At 37.8% G+C, this 14145-nt stretch overlaps 1 protein-coding gene across 1 annotated transcript in view; it reads left to right on the forward strand.

The window, feature by feature from the left end:
- The window catches only part of LOC105216317 (protein CBFA2T1), a 54320-nt gene that overhangs the window by 2768 nt on the left and 37407 nt on the right, over positions 1-14145 (forward strand). The window lies entirely within an intron of this gene.

The raw sequence follows: 14145 nt of genomic DNA on the forward strand, positions 1-14145 counted from the left end.
TCGAAAACTACTCAACCGATCTTGACGAAATTTTCAACAGGTGTTCGAGATACAATTTACTCGTGCTTGAACGAAAGATTTTATTTTTTTTTTCAATTACAACTATTTAAAAAAAAAGTCAAGCAAATTTGACAGAAATTTTTATTTTTTTGGAAAAATGTCTGCCAAAATTCCAATTTTCACTTATTTTGTCTGTCCTTCGTTCAAGCACGAGATTATGGTGTTACCTAAAGCACTTATTTTAATTTTTTCATTTTGAATGATCAGGATCAGGAGTCAGCATGACAACGCGAATGCACCTTTTTTCCGAGGGGTCACCGGAAATGACGTCGCAGTGGAAGAGTTTTACTTTTTTTTTGGAAAATTTCAGAAATTATTCTTTAAATAAGTATCAATAAGACAGAAAAAAGTTTGAATTAAATAAATAATTTTTTACATGAAAAAAATATTGAAAATATGACATTCTTTACGGGACAAAACCCATATAACCCCTTAAATAAGATTATTTTCAACGATTTCAACAACGATATAAAGGAAAAAACCAAGAAATGCACGCACATTTTTTCGAAATCTCATTTAAGAATTATAAGTTCTTCGTTTAATCCTAACAAATCATAATAATAAAGAGATATTTACAAGAAAAATTTTAATAAAATATTTGGACCAAATCTTAGGGATTTTAGATTTCGATAATAAACCTAAGTGTGTAAGAGTTTATTGTGTGCGTAGTGAAAGTTTTAAATTTTGCCCACGACATAAAACTTTTACACATTTCTTTAGTAAGCAGAAATGGTAGGAAAAGAATCCGATTATAATTCGGTAAAACCACTTCGAGGCAGAAAGAAAGTAATTGAGAAAGTATTGACTTGATTTTACTCATTTTGGCACAGAGACCCACAGTTATAAAAAAACACAACTCCTCTGAATTTCTTTCGAACATCTGAGAGACTTGTCGTGGGTAGGCCCTTATGTTCGACTTCTGGGACCTTGAAAAGTTATAGTTCGTTTCATGATGATTGATAAGATGGGTGCTGTCTCACTAGAAATCTTAGTGAGTAATATTAGTTCCGATATCTTCACTGATGTACTGTAAAGTGAACGAATCAGATGTGCTTCAAAATTGTAGTATAAAGAAAGTAGGTGTGGTTGTAAACCGATTTTGAACATTTTAAAATTAGAGCATAACTCCATTATGCCTAAGGATATGACTCCAGAAAGTTTGATTGATATAGCTTTAGTAGTTTATGAGATATATACAAACAACTTATTAGGAGCGGGGCCACAGATGAAGGGACAGAGTGACATCCGGATTTCCAATATGCGCGTCACCATGATCACTTTGGTGTATATAAGTCTATATCTAACTCGTTTAGTTTTAGGTGTTACAAACAACCGTTATGTCAACAAAATTCTTATATTCTGTGCAACATGTTGCGAGAGTATAAAAACCAATTACGTCTACATATGTATCATAAATTGCAGTCTTATATAGAAATCAGTCCTTCACAGCAATTCGAAGATGGAGTTCGATTCACATATTAGCTGTATTCAATTCGCCAAGCGTTGGAGAGTAGCCAATCGAATAAGCTATGCAAATGTTCAGACAAACAGGCAGCAGTTGTAGTGCAACCTTGCAGTAACCCTTTTACGCATGCTCAATAGTGTTGCGATACTTTCATACTCATGTAATACTCAAAAATATGTTTTACTCCATAGTTTCGAGCAGCTCCATACCTTATCATTTTTTTAACAATAATCATTTATTTAAAGTTAAAATAAATAATTAAAATTAAAGAAGTTATTGACACTCTCTTCTACTAATTCAACAGGATAACTTTGTTGTTGCTTTTACAATAATTAATTAATGTCAGATTTTAGCTCTCATAATTTTGACAACACTCTCTTATTGAATCATAAGAGAAATATAATAATATACGAGGGCTGCTATATATATTTCTGGCCTAATAATGAAAATAGGAATATTTATCAACGAAAATGGTTGTATTGTTTTTCACAATATTCTCCATCAAGATTTATATACTTTTGCATGCGCTCAAACAAATTTTCGAAGCACTTTTTTTGAGCCTTTTTTTGAGTGATTGTCAAACTGTGCGGGATCTAACGAGAACAAACCTTTTTTACGGCCAGGTGTTCATGCAATATCGAATGTATGCTGGTGGGAGAAATGCATAGGCATGCCTCTATCTGAAGGTATGTTACATGACGGTCTTGCATTATCAGTTCATGTACGGCATCGATGTTTTCTGGCACAACGGCTGTTTTTGGACGACCTTCACGGAATTCGTCTTTGAGCGAGCGTCGGCCACGATTGTATTCGTTGTACCAGTTTTTCACAGTGCTATAGGATGGTGCTTCATAGCCATACAAAGATTTTAGTTCATCGATGCACTCTTGTCGCGAACGACCCACGTCGAAAGTTGTGAAAAATGATCGCACGAAAATGTTCACGAGTTAATTCCATTTTTTGGCCGAGATGAATTTTTTAATTCCCTGTAAATAAAACATTTCACGATTAAATGACAAAACGTTCTGAGTGATGTTATGCTAAAAAATGTCAAACACTTAGTGTTGCCTAGGCCAGAAATATATATAGCAGCCCTCGTATGTATGTATGTGTATAATAGAATTAATTTACACATAATTTTCATCAATTTCCCGAGTATAAATAGTTATGTTTTTGCATCTTATGCTCCTACAATCAATTGTAAATGTGTTTATTGAAGCAGCCATTCATCGAAACCATTTAAATTAGATCTTCATTCATGTTTAGTTGATCGCACTGTTTTTCTATTGTTTACCGAAAGCAGGGGCAGGGAGTGACCACATGATATATGCCAAAAATTTGAGTAGCTACATATGTATGTGTGTGTGTATATCAAAGTACAAGCGCTGTCTTTTCTTCAATTTAATTGCTTCAGCTGTTTGGCAGCTGTTCAGTGCCACTTTCATGTTCATATTCACATGTGCATATGTAAAATTACCCAAGTAAATAAGTACGTACACGAGGGCATGTAGTTAGTGGGGCATATGGTTACTCTATATAAGTATATACATATTTGAGCAAATATAGTAATTGGTGTGTGTATGTATGAGTAAATGTAGGTGCTCTCGGTCACATATGTTTTCATGCCTAAATTTGACTCATAGACGTTTATGTATCGGGAGTTGCGGAAAATAATGTAAATGTGTTTTTTCAATAAACACAAATGGATTCAAGTCCTATAGAAAATTTATTCAACTGAATTTTTGAAAGCCCTAAGGAACACTTTTTTACCGGCAAATATAAAAACAGTTTAAAAATTAAGTTAATTCAGATATGAAACCCAGTTATATTATTAAAATATTTTTAAAATGATTATACATGCTTTGGATACTTGTTAACTGTAATTAAAGCTCCATTATCATTTAAAACGTGCGAGGTCTTATGATTTATGTATGTGCTCCATAGACATATGTATGTATAACAAGTAAGCAAAGGCTAAGTTCGGGTGCAACCGAACATTTTATACTCTCGCAATTTATTGAAGAAATTTAAGCAATACATATATGCGGAATAAAGCTCACCGTATTTTTGAAAAACCTATAATTAGGTATATGGGAGCTAGGAGAAGATACTTTCTACCTACAATGAGGTATATGGAAATGTTATGGCCCGGTTTTAATAATTTTTGGAACAGAGACACACTATTAGAAGAAAGCAATTTCCTCTGAATTAAATTGAGATATCTGAGAGATTTACCCATATTTTCGGTTAAAATGTATCCTTAGGCGCTGAGTTCAACATGTTCGATATCTGGGGCCTTGAAAAGTTATGGTCCGTTTTCGACAATTTTTTCACAAGTGAAGCCAGAGATGATATGCACTAATTTTGTAAAGTTTTATTCCGTTATCTTCATTGGTTCCTTATGTTTACATTATAAAGTGAAGGAATAAGATGGATGGAGTTATAAGGAAAGTGGTAGTGGTTGTGAACCGATTTCGCCCATTTTTTGTCCGTGTTATCAGGGTGTCAAGAAAATATTATATACCGAATTCCATTCGAATCGGTCGAGTAGTTCCTGAGATATGGTTTTCGACCCATAGGTGGGCGATGCCACGCCCATTTTTCATTTTGTAAAAAAATCTGAGTACAGCTCCCTTCTGCTATTTCTTCTGCAAAATTTAGTGTTTCTGACGTTTTTCGTTAGTTAGTTAACCCACTTTTAGTAATTTTCAACCTAACCTTTATATGGGAGGTGGGCGTGGTTATTATCCGATTTCTACAATTTTCATGGTGTGTAGTGGGGTATGTAAGAGAATCGACTGCAGAAAGTTTGGTGTATATAGCTTTATTACTTTGCGAGTTATGGGCGGCGCCACCCCCACTTCCCCAAAGAAAATTACATCCAAATATGCCCCCTCCTAGTGCGATCCTTTATTCCTTTATTCTATATCTTCATTTATGGCTTAGTTATGACAGTTTATGTGTTTTTGGGTTTCGCCATTTTGTGGGCGTGGCAATGGTCCGATTCTGCCCATTTTCGAACTTGATCTTCTTATGGTGCCAAGGAATATTTGTGCCAAGTTTCGTCAAGATATCTTAATTTTTACTCAAGTTACAGCTTGCACAGACGGACAGACGGACAGACGGACGGACGGACAGACATCCGGATTTCAAATCTACTCGTCACCCTGATCACTTTGGTATACATGACTCTATATCTAACTCTTTTAGTTTTAGGTGTTACAAACAACCGTTATCTGAACAAAACTATAATACTCTCTTTAACAACTTTTGTTGCGAGAGTATAAAAATTGTTGGTAAATATTAATGGACAATATGTAAATCATAATCTGCAGAAATCAATACAGTATCGCTTTCTTTTATTGCCACATAGCTAACTGCCAGTTGAAAGCACTATCAAGCGGGTATAATCAATTGAATGAAGTTGAAACTATCGCTCCATATGCATATACATATGTATATATGTACAAAGGTATATTAATATACATAAATATAGGTATAGAGCGTAGCAGCTAAAGCTTTTGACGCTGATGCTTACTGCTGTCGCCTGTCTGCGGCCGGCTGCCGCCTGCCGACTGCACATGCAATTATGAACAGATGAAGTCGTGCGGTGAACGCTCGCGATTGTTACCCCATAAGAAACAGACGCCAAGTGCTATTAACAACAGCCAGCAGTCACTTTCAAGCACATTCCTACATAATACATACACATACATACATATATGTTTGTATGTATGTGTGTATGCTTTTTTCGAAACTATAACAAACAAAACACGTTGCCGCAAACGCAATAACGCTGCAATGTTGTTAAGCAAAACAAAAAAATGCAGCTTTTGCACAGTCATCCAGTACAAGCGGAACAGGAAATTTTTTCAACTCCGACGGACGGCAGTAATATCAGGGACACCGCCGCTGCAGCTTATTGGTGACTGTGGCAAGAGCAACAAAATTGCTTGGGGCAATGGCAATATTCAATGTCACATGCAGTCACTGTGTCTGCCATGTGCAACATAACAGCATGTTTCCCCCAAATCGGTTTTGTATGCGTGTCTCGTTGCAGCAGCAAATGGTTTTTGTTTTACTTTAACATACCATATTGCTGGCTAATGTTGGGCTTGTTGTGACATTTAATACCATGTGTAAATAGCTGGATGTACAGATGTACATATTGTATATAATATAAGCCGTATGCACATACTCGCTCTATATACTATAGCAAATTTGTGCCGTTTGAGCATTATTTAAAAAGCTATACTAGATTTACATATATTATTGGTTCTCTCTCGTTACAAGCATTATTGATCGTCCATTAAAAAAAAAAATATTTACAAGATAGAACATGCCACATTCGAATTGTCTGAACTTATCACTTTCTATAACTTCTCCCAGCATCCATAGTAAATTAGTGGAACAACTCCAAGCTTTAAAAAGCGCTTCGGTTTTGAGTTCAAATGCCGAATCAATGTATGTACAGCTGTATTTATATATGCCTGTTCAGCTGGTTAAAGTACTATAATTGGCGTCATATGTTTTGTAGTTAGACCTAACCTTCAAAAGACACGCGTAACATTTTCAAAACTGTGGAACATATTGTTTATAAGATATAGCATTATACAAATACAGACTTTTTGTGAAAAAAAAAATCTGCTAATGCCAAAAAGTGGCTGGAAAAGTCTAAAAAAATGGTCCAACCAAAATTTTCCTGCCTCAGACCTTAGAACATTGCTAGGACTGAAGTAGACTGGTGATGGTAACTGGTGGAATCGCAAAAAGGTGTTTTTCTTTCTCGGATTAGAATTATACTGATATATATAAGCATCTTTAAACATATTTTGTTGCATGAAATCACAAGAACTTAAATCTTAAGTATGGAAAGACATATGTATGTATAAAAAAAAAATTTCAAATATGACTTTCAAGCACTCATTAGATTGATAATACAAGAGACATTAAAAGAGTATAGATTCAGAAGAAGAAGAAGAGACTTTCTGAGTATTAGTTCAAACAATACAATTTTCTGCCATCGTAAGTGCCTTACGAGATCGTAATAGATAGAGAAAAATAACTGGAGCCGGTTCGAATTGAAGGTTAATGATATATCAGCTTCAATAACACAGCGGATTTTTAAAAATGTCCACCATATTGGTCCGCCATTTTGAATTTTGAAAAACCGACATCAGATTCGTAATCAGCGACTCCGAAAATTACCGACGAGTAACGAGTTTCAGGCGACTCCGATTAATTTTTACATAACCTATCCACCATATCGCGTTTTTGAGGTTAAATCAAAACACTGATCTGATAGGGTTAAATGGACCGCGAATTTGGATTCATCGACCTCAAAAACATTGGGTATTACTGAATCAACATTTTTTTTGTGGCTGTGTATTTTATACATTGTGACATATGGAACATATCCTATCGCAACCGGTTGAAGGTCGTACATACATTCGCAAACGCAATTCCCTAGCGTCTCATTTTTATCCACCTAAGCTCTGCATTCTGACGACTGGACTTTCAAAGTTTGCAAGGATGAGATCTCAGGTTATCCAAACCTGAACCGCAAGCTTAAATCAATGGTCATCGAAATCATCTAAAGGAAGGCCCAGGAAAAGAGTTGTTTCGACAGAGTCGGACGGTGATGAGTGGAGTTAATTGGGCATGTAAAGAGGGGGTTAGTGTTATGCAGATCATTTATTGGAAATGTCGGTGATCAGTCTGGGTAGATAGGAGTTTCATCTGCTGGAGTATCCATCTTAGAAGTATTTGCATATGATGTACCCTCTAAGTCTGATCGTCATCCAAGTAATTTTAAGATACGCCTTGTTCCTTCTTTTATTATTTCTATAGAATGATTGGGCACCCTTATGATGACATTAACTAACCTTACTTTTACATAAATTTACACAGTGAGAACTCGTTGTGGTGCAGCGGTTTCTGTGCCAATAATTAGTTAAATACATTTTCTAAACCATTACGTGCAATAGTCTAGCGTGTAGCCACAAAAATATGTTTTACTGCGATGTTATATCCACTGGAATTACCATATTTGCACGATTGTCACGAGTCTGTTGTGAGATCACTCAATACTCAGCCTCGAAATACATTGAGCGATTGTCAACACCTGCTCAAACATTTGAACAGCTTTAGTCCTTTTGTCAACTCACTTATTAGTGGGCTTACAAAAGCAACAAGTACTAGACTCAAGTAGACTTGCGCAAATAACTATGATATATACAGGCATATTTGCACAATATACGAGTATATCACCATATATGATTATATTCATATACATACTACATAGGTATGTTCATAAGACTTCTATTTTTGGTGGTGTGCTTGTGTATTTAGGTGTTTTGAATGGCATTTTTATCGAGTTTATTCACGAAATTGCTGCATTTGTGACAACAACTGCGCTCAATTATAATTAAATTGTCTTGAAAAAAATGTTCTGCTCGCGTTAAAGCGGCAGGCGCAGTGACTGCAGAAGTCAAAGCAATTTGCGACAACGCGTCTGCATCAACAAAGCGGTAGGCACACGCCAGTGCTCATTCACTGAGGGAGGCCGCGCATAGTATGAGTTTTTTTTATAGGTATAGCTTCTATAGGTAACTATATAAGCACTTACGTAAGTAGGCGCTTGGTTTACTATATTAGATTGTGGGTGTACTCTAGCGCACTGCAGCCCAGTTGAAAATAATGGTACTTAATCGTGGCAATTGATTGAGCGCATTCGCTTTGAATTATTAATGATCAATTTTCTTCACATGTACTATATACATCATGCTCAAACGTAATATATACGGATTTTAGAACCGTTTCTTTTCGAAATTGCGCTTCAATGCACACAACGTTCGCTATTAATTACACTGTGCAACAATATCCCATTGTTTTCACACGAGATTACACCATCCGAATTAGGTTAGGTTAAAGGGACTGATCTGCTATGAACCGGAGATCTCACTTGGACAGCTAAAGGCAGTCCTTTGTGATGCCGTAAACTCCTCTAGACTAGTCTCCTCCGAAGTCTAGCCAAAGCTGAACAATGAAGGAGAAAGTGTCTCGATGTCTTAATCTCCCTTTCTTCCATGCAACTTTGGCAATTTGCATTCGACAGGATATTTAGCCTCACGGCATGTAACCCCATCGAGCTGAATCTTACTAAGAGCAAAAAGTTAGTGGATCTCCTGGGATCCACCTTAGGCCCGAATGATCACGTAGTCGCACAGGTACTAGTCGTTGTCCAACGCCTACCATGTTTATTCGACGACCACTGATCCAACGCGGAGAGGCAGGATTATAGTGAGGCACCATATTCTCAATCTGATGAGATTGCAGCTTGATTACCCTTACGGTCCTTTGGTTGGGACCCAAACGAGTCTTATGTTAATGTAGCTGGCAGCTATTGATAGAGGGGCTAGGAACTCCTTGTCTGGCTTTGAGCGAACAGGCCAGGTTTGCCGCTCTACTATCCGAGTGCAAGAGATTACGCTACATCATAAATTTATTACTGTTATCCCCACTTTTAAAGTACAGTTCTAAGGCCATAGAGAGAAAACCAGCCAACCAAGCTATCAGTTGTCATTTTATTTTATTGCTCATAGTGTTTACTACACCGGAAATTCGCATCATTCACTATTCCGCATTCATTCAAAATGACAAAGACACCTGTGCGCTTCGGGAAAATTGTAAATTAGCGGTGCACCGCGCTGCATTCACTACCACAACAACAATAAGGCGAATAAATCATTATTGCTGGCGAAAGGGTATTTTTATGGCAGTGGAAATAAGCGATAATTGCTGAAGTGAGCGACAAACGAACGAGAAATGGTCGCACAAGAAAGCGGTAGTGACGAAAGAAACAGTGCGTGTCGTTAAACGATGCTCTCCAACCACCGAAAATCGTATTAATCGTGCAATAACTACATTTCCGAATTCATTCATGCTCCATTGCCTGGCAAATTCAGATGTTCTTTGACGTAATTTTTCTCACACATTTTCGGCGCATTTATTATACATATTTGCCGTTATTTCGCTATTTGTTTATACTGTGTATTAACGCAATAACAGTGAAATGCCTTCGTGTCAGAGGAAATACGAAGTAGCGAAACATAATAAATCCATCAATCAATCAATCAAGTGATTAGGCGCTTAAGCAATTGACAAGCCCAAAAGTGGGTTTAGCGGTGGCAAATCGTGTAGACCAAAAGCGCCATTCACAGAGGGTCAAAGACGTCGTCAAACTTGCTGATACAACTGTGTATTTGTACTATACAAATGTATATAGTAAGTAGGCAAACAACCGCGCTAAACGAATATTTGCATGAGCAAAGCGGATATTTGATATCAATGACACTTGCTTGTGGGGTTAAGTGTGTGCTACAGTTGTGGCCTTAGCGGCGTCAGTGACTGAAGACGGAGACTAATGATGTGACACTCGCTAAAACGCAGGTGAGCGAGAAATTCGCACATGCTCAAGTTATAACAACAACAACAACGACGAAACGAAAGCCGGCACATTCGGTTACAGAGAAAGATAATTAATGTATAGAATCGAGGGATGTAGCTTTATTTTTGCTCTCGAATTAGTGTCGAAATAACTTTTTGTATACACCAGAAAAAACAAATTATCTTCAGGAAATATCATCATCATTTCCATTGAATTTGGTATTTGGATTCAAATACGCTTACAAAAGTCCAGACGCTATTGTCCAAGTCCATATCATTCAATTCGGGCCAAAAATATTCGGTTATCATTGAGCGGTAGCAAGTCCCTTTCACAGTAACTAGCTGGTCTTGATCATCACGGAAGAAGTACGGCCCAGTGACGCTGCCGGCCCATAAACCGCACCAAACCGTAATTTTTATTCGGAATGCAATGGGGACTCATGGAGGAGTTGGATCGTATATCTCTTCATGATGAAATGGCAACCTTAATGAAGTCGTTTTCTATCCCTATCGGGTTACTTTCTTCCCTTTTGAAAAACCCTTTAATACGGTTTTGTAAAAAGTATCCATTTTATCAGCACAAACACCACTTATTTTCTTGCAAAGTTTTGTTATGGTCTTAAGATGATTTATGAGAGCATTTTAAAGAAGCTCCTTGCTTTTCGTTTGGCGAATAGAACACCACTCGGGAGCAACAGTGTTGCTCGCCAGTGTAAACTCATGTAGTAAACTTGTACCAACTACAAGTGGTAGAAATTTCGAAATTTAAGGTAAAAAGCTTTTTCCGTTGCTAATAAACGCCTTCGTCAACGCAGTACACGAGGTGGGACAATTTTCAGTTGATAAGTTTTGATAGATACGTATGACGGCAACAAAAAACGATGAACGAAAACGGTGACGCAGACATGCAAGTAAGCCATCGCTCAGCCCACAAACGATTATTTTCTGTAACACGCCATCATAGCCACCTCCCCGAGGAAATGTGGTGTACATATGTGTGCGCACTTGTAAACTTTACGGAATCCATTGATGGCATGATGGAAGACACTCACAGCTGATGCCAAACAGCAGACTGATGAACAAATAGGGGATGAATTGCTCGACAGGTTGATTCGCGTATCTTCTATCGTTTACTACAGTTTCAAGCATTAAGTATAACATCATCATTTGGTGGTGTAACAATTAGCGGTACACAAAGTTCTGATGATATAAATGTTTGTTGTTGTTGTTGTTGTTGCAGCGGTGACCCAAACCCAAAGTTCTGAAGATATAAATGTTTGTTGTTGTTGTTGCTGCAGCGGTTACCCGAACCTGATCCTGAACCGGGAGTATAAATCAATTGTCAGTGAAGTCATCTAACGGGAGACCCAATAAACCAACTGTTGCGACAGGGTCAGACCAAAGGGAAAGCGGTGTTTGATAAGTGGGGTAAAGTGGACTGCAAAGTGGTGCTGAATGTCTTGCGAGACATATGTTGGGTATATCGGGGCTCTGTCTAGATGGGTAGATGCTTAATCTGCTACAGTATCCAGAACGAATTTGCGCAAGGGTTACTTTAATTTCGCGAGACAACTTGAGCTCGGTGTAGGTAGGTAGTGATTTATATCCAAGGACGCCATTCATGGGGAGGGAGTCGATGTAGGTGTTAATATCACCTCCGTGCATTTCGCCCAGTACTAGTCGAATGTCTATTGCGTCCGAAGTCCGGTCGGTATAGTTCTGTAAATCGTCGACGTATTTCAGGAAGGTATTATTGATGGCTCTGGGAGGCGGCTCGACCTCCCAACAATTCCCACAACAGCCGGTTCTACGATTCCGGGTTTGACACGGATTTCGACTGCTGTTTCAGCGAACTAAGCCGGTTGGGATCGGTAAAGTTTTAGATGACGATATAAATGATCGAATCATGCGCTTCCTCCACTTCTTGAAAGCTTTCACTTCTTGAAAGTGTCTAATGTGAGGAGCATAGAATAGAGCCTACCTTTGTTTTGCGTAGCTAGCTTGACAATATTTTAGGTGAAACGTCTAAATTTGGTACGAATGATTTTTTATTTTATTTTGCTTGATTTTAGTTGCTTTTCTATTTCGCTTTTGATATTTGCTTATCATCGATAAATCTTGTTACTAACAATACCTTGATGTAGGGTGAATGAAACCCCCTATTGTGACCTGGTTTGATATATCTACTTGACATTTGATTTCTCTTGTGTGTCGTTTCTCAATTTTTCATGCCAGAGCGATTACAACAACTCGATTGTACATACATAGGTAAGTAATATTCAATCAATTAGATTTGTGTAAAAGTATGTGTACATATATGGCTGTATATATGTGTATGTGTGTTTCACAAAAATCAAAACCAGTTGTTCTGTAAAGGACAAAAAATTCAACGTCAATTGTGTGCACAACAAACCCAATTTGAATTATGACATGAACACTGACTGACTGACTGACTGGCTGAATGCTCGGCCTGGCTGAAGAGGAGTTGGCTGGAGGCGAGGGTGTCAAGTGCCGTTTACATTCGATAAACCGGGAAATTAGTTTTCCAACGCGCTCACTATGTTGCTCCCCCCACCACCCCAATTTTTTGTAAACACACCACACAACCGCTGTTAATGACAGCTGCAACAACAAATGGTGTGCTCACATACACACATACAACCATATTTACATGTAGAGTATAATAACAACAATAGCAACTAAATAAACAATATGAGAAGGAACAACAACACAGCCACAGAGCAGAAAACGAAAAATCGCAAACATTTTAATTTCAATGGTTTTGTGTGGAGCGCGGCAATTGGGTAGGACGGTGTTGGCGGTGAGTGCGGTGTTTCTGTCGGCGAAGGTGGTTGCATTTGGTACATTAGTGTATGTGTATGTGTGTGTGCAATAGCGGTGTGCGGAGGGTGGTTGTGTGGCAAACGGAAGCAAACCGAAAACACGTTAAAAATTTCTTATCTGCAAATGTCAGCTGACATTTAGCTGGTGAGCGCGGAAATTTTCACAGCAGAGCTTACGCGAATGTAGAGCCAAATAATAGCAAAGCACAACAAGTTCACACACCCATACATACATACATATGTTAGCAATACACACATATACCAACGTATGTATGTATATATACTTATGTGAGCGCACAATAGTTTCGGTAGCTAAGTTGTGGAAGTGCGGCAAAGAAAAGCAGAGCAAGTAATCACGAAATATGTTCCAACGAAATAAGCAAACAATATTTTTTCGGAGACCGCTGCGGGGTGAGCGCGCGGTAAACCTTCTGAAAATTGGAAAAGCGAATGAAAATTCGCCAAAAATGCCAAAAACACACGCCACGATTCAGGCTAAACAAAACAAAGCCATTTAAATACACATACTTATACATATGTATATAACTATACATGGCGATATATATTCATACATATTTATGCATGTTTTGTTCATAGCTCACTCGCTTTGAAAACTTAAAAGAAAATACCTTCCGTTACGTTTGCTGTTGGAGTTCAGTTGTACCCTTTTTCCTTTTTTCTGTTAAGAGGAATCGGTTTGGTCCTATTGCCTGCTACCGTTGCTCAAAACTATTTTTTATACAAAAAAATATATAATTTTTTGTTATTTTAAACCAACTGTTCACAGGGTCAGTAAATTAAGTTCTTGTCCGCAGCTACGTCTCTACGGATGGACCATCTGTTGGGTCCAATTTTAGATGACTGGCGAATAACACGCATGATGTTTTGCTCCAAGGTCTGAATCGAAGCGAGATTGTCCGCATAGACTTTAGTTTTACATATATTCACAGGAAAAAGTCTAACGGTGTGATATCACACGATCTTGGTGGCCAATTGACCGGCCCAAAATGTGAAATTCTCTGCTCATCGAAGTATTCTATCAAAAAATCCATTGATTTATGCGATGTGTGGGAAGCCGAGATCATGAGCTTCAATTTCCGGTATCAAATTGTCGGTTATCATGACGCTATAACGGTCGCCATTGACGGTGACGTTCCCTTAGACATCATTTTTGAAGAAATATTGACCGAAGATTCCCCCGTCCCACAAACTAAACCAAACCGTGGTATTTTCTAAATGAATGGTAGAATATTATCCAATAATTAATGCTGGGTCTCAAGATGGGTGATGGTATTGCCAATAGTACGCTAGGCCAATTATATCGACTAT

Source organism: Zeugodacus cucurbitae, chromosome 6 (genome assembly GCF_028554725.1).
Source record: "Zeugodacus cucurbitae isolate PBARC_wt_2022May chromosome 6, idZeuCucr1.2, whole genome shotgun sequence".
NCBI lineage: Eukaryota > Metazoa > Arthropoda > Insecta > Diptera > Tephritidae > Zeugodacus > Zeugodacus cucurbitae.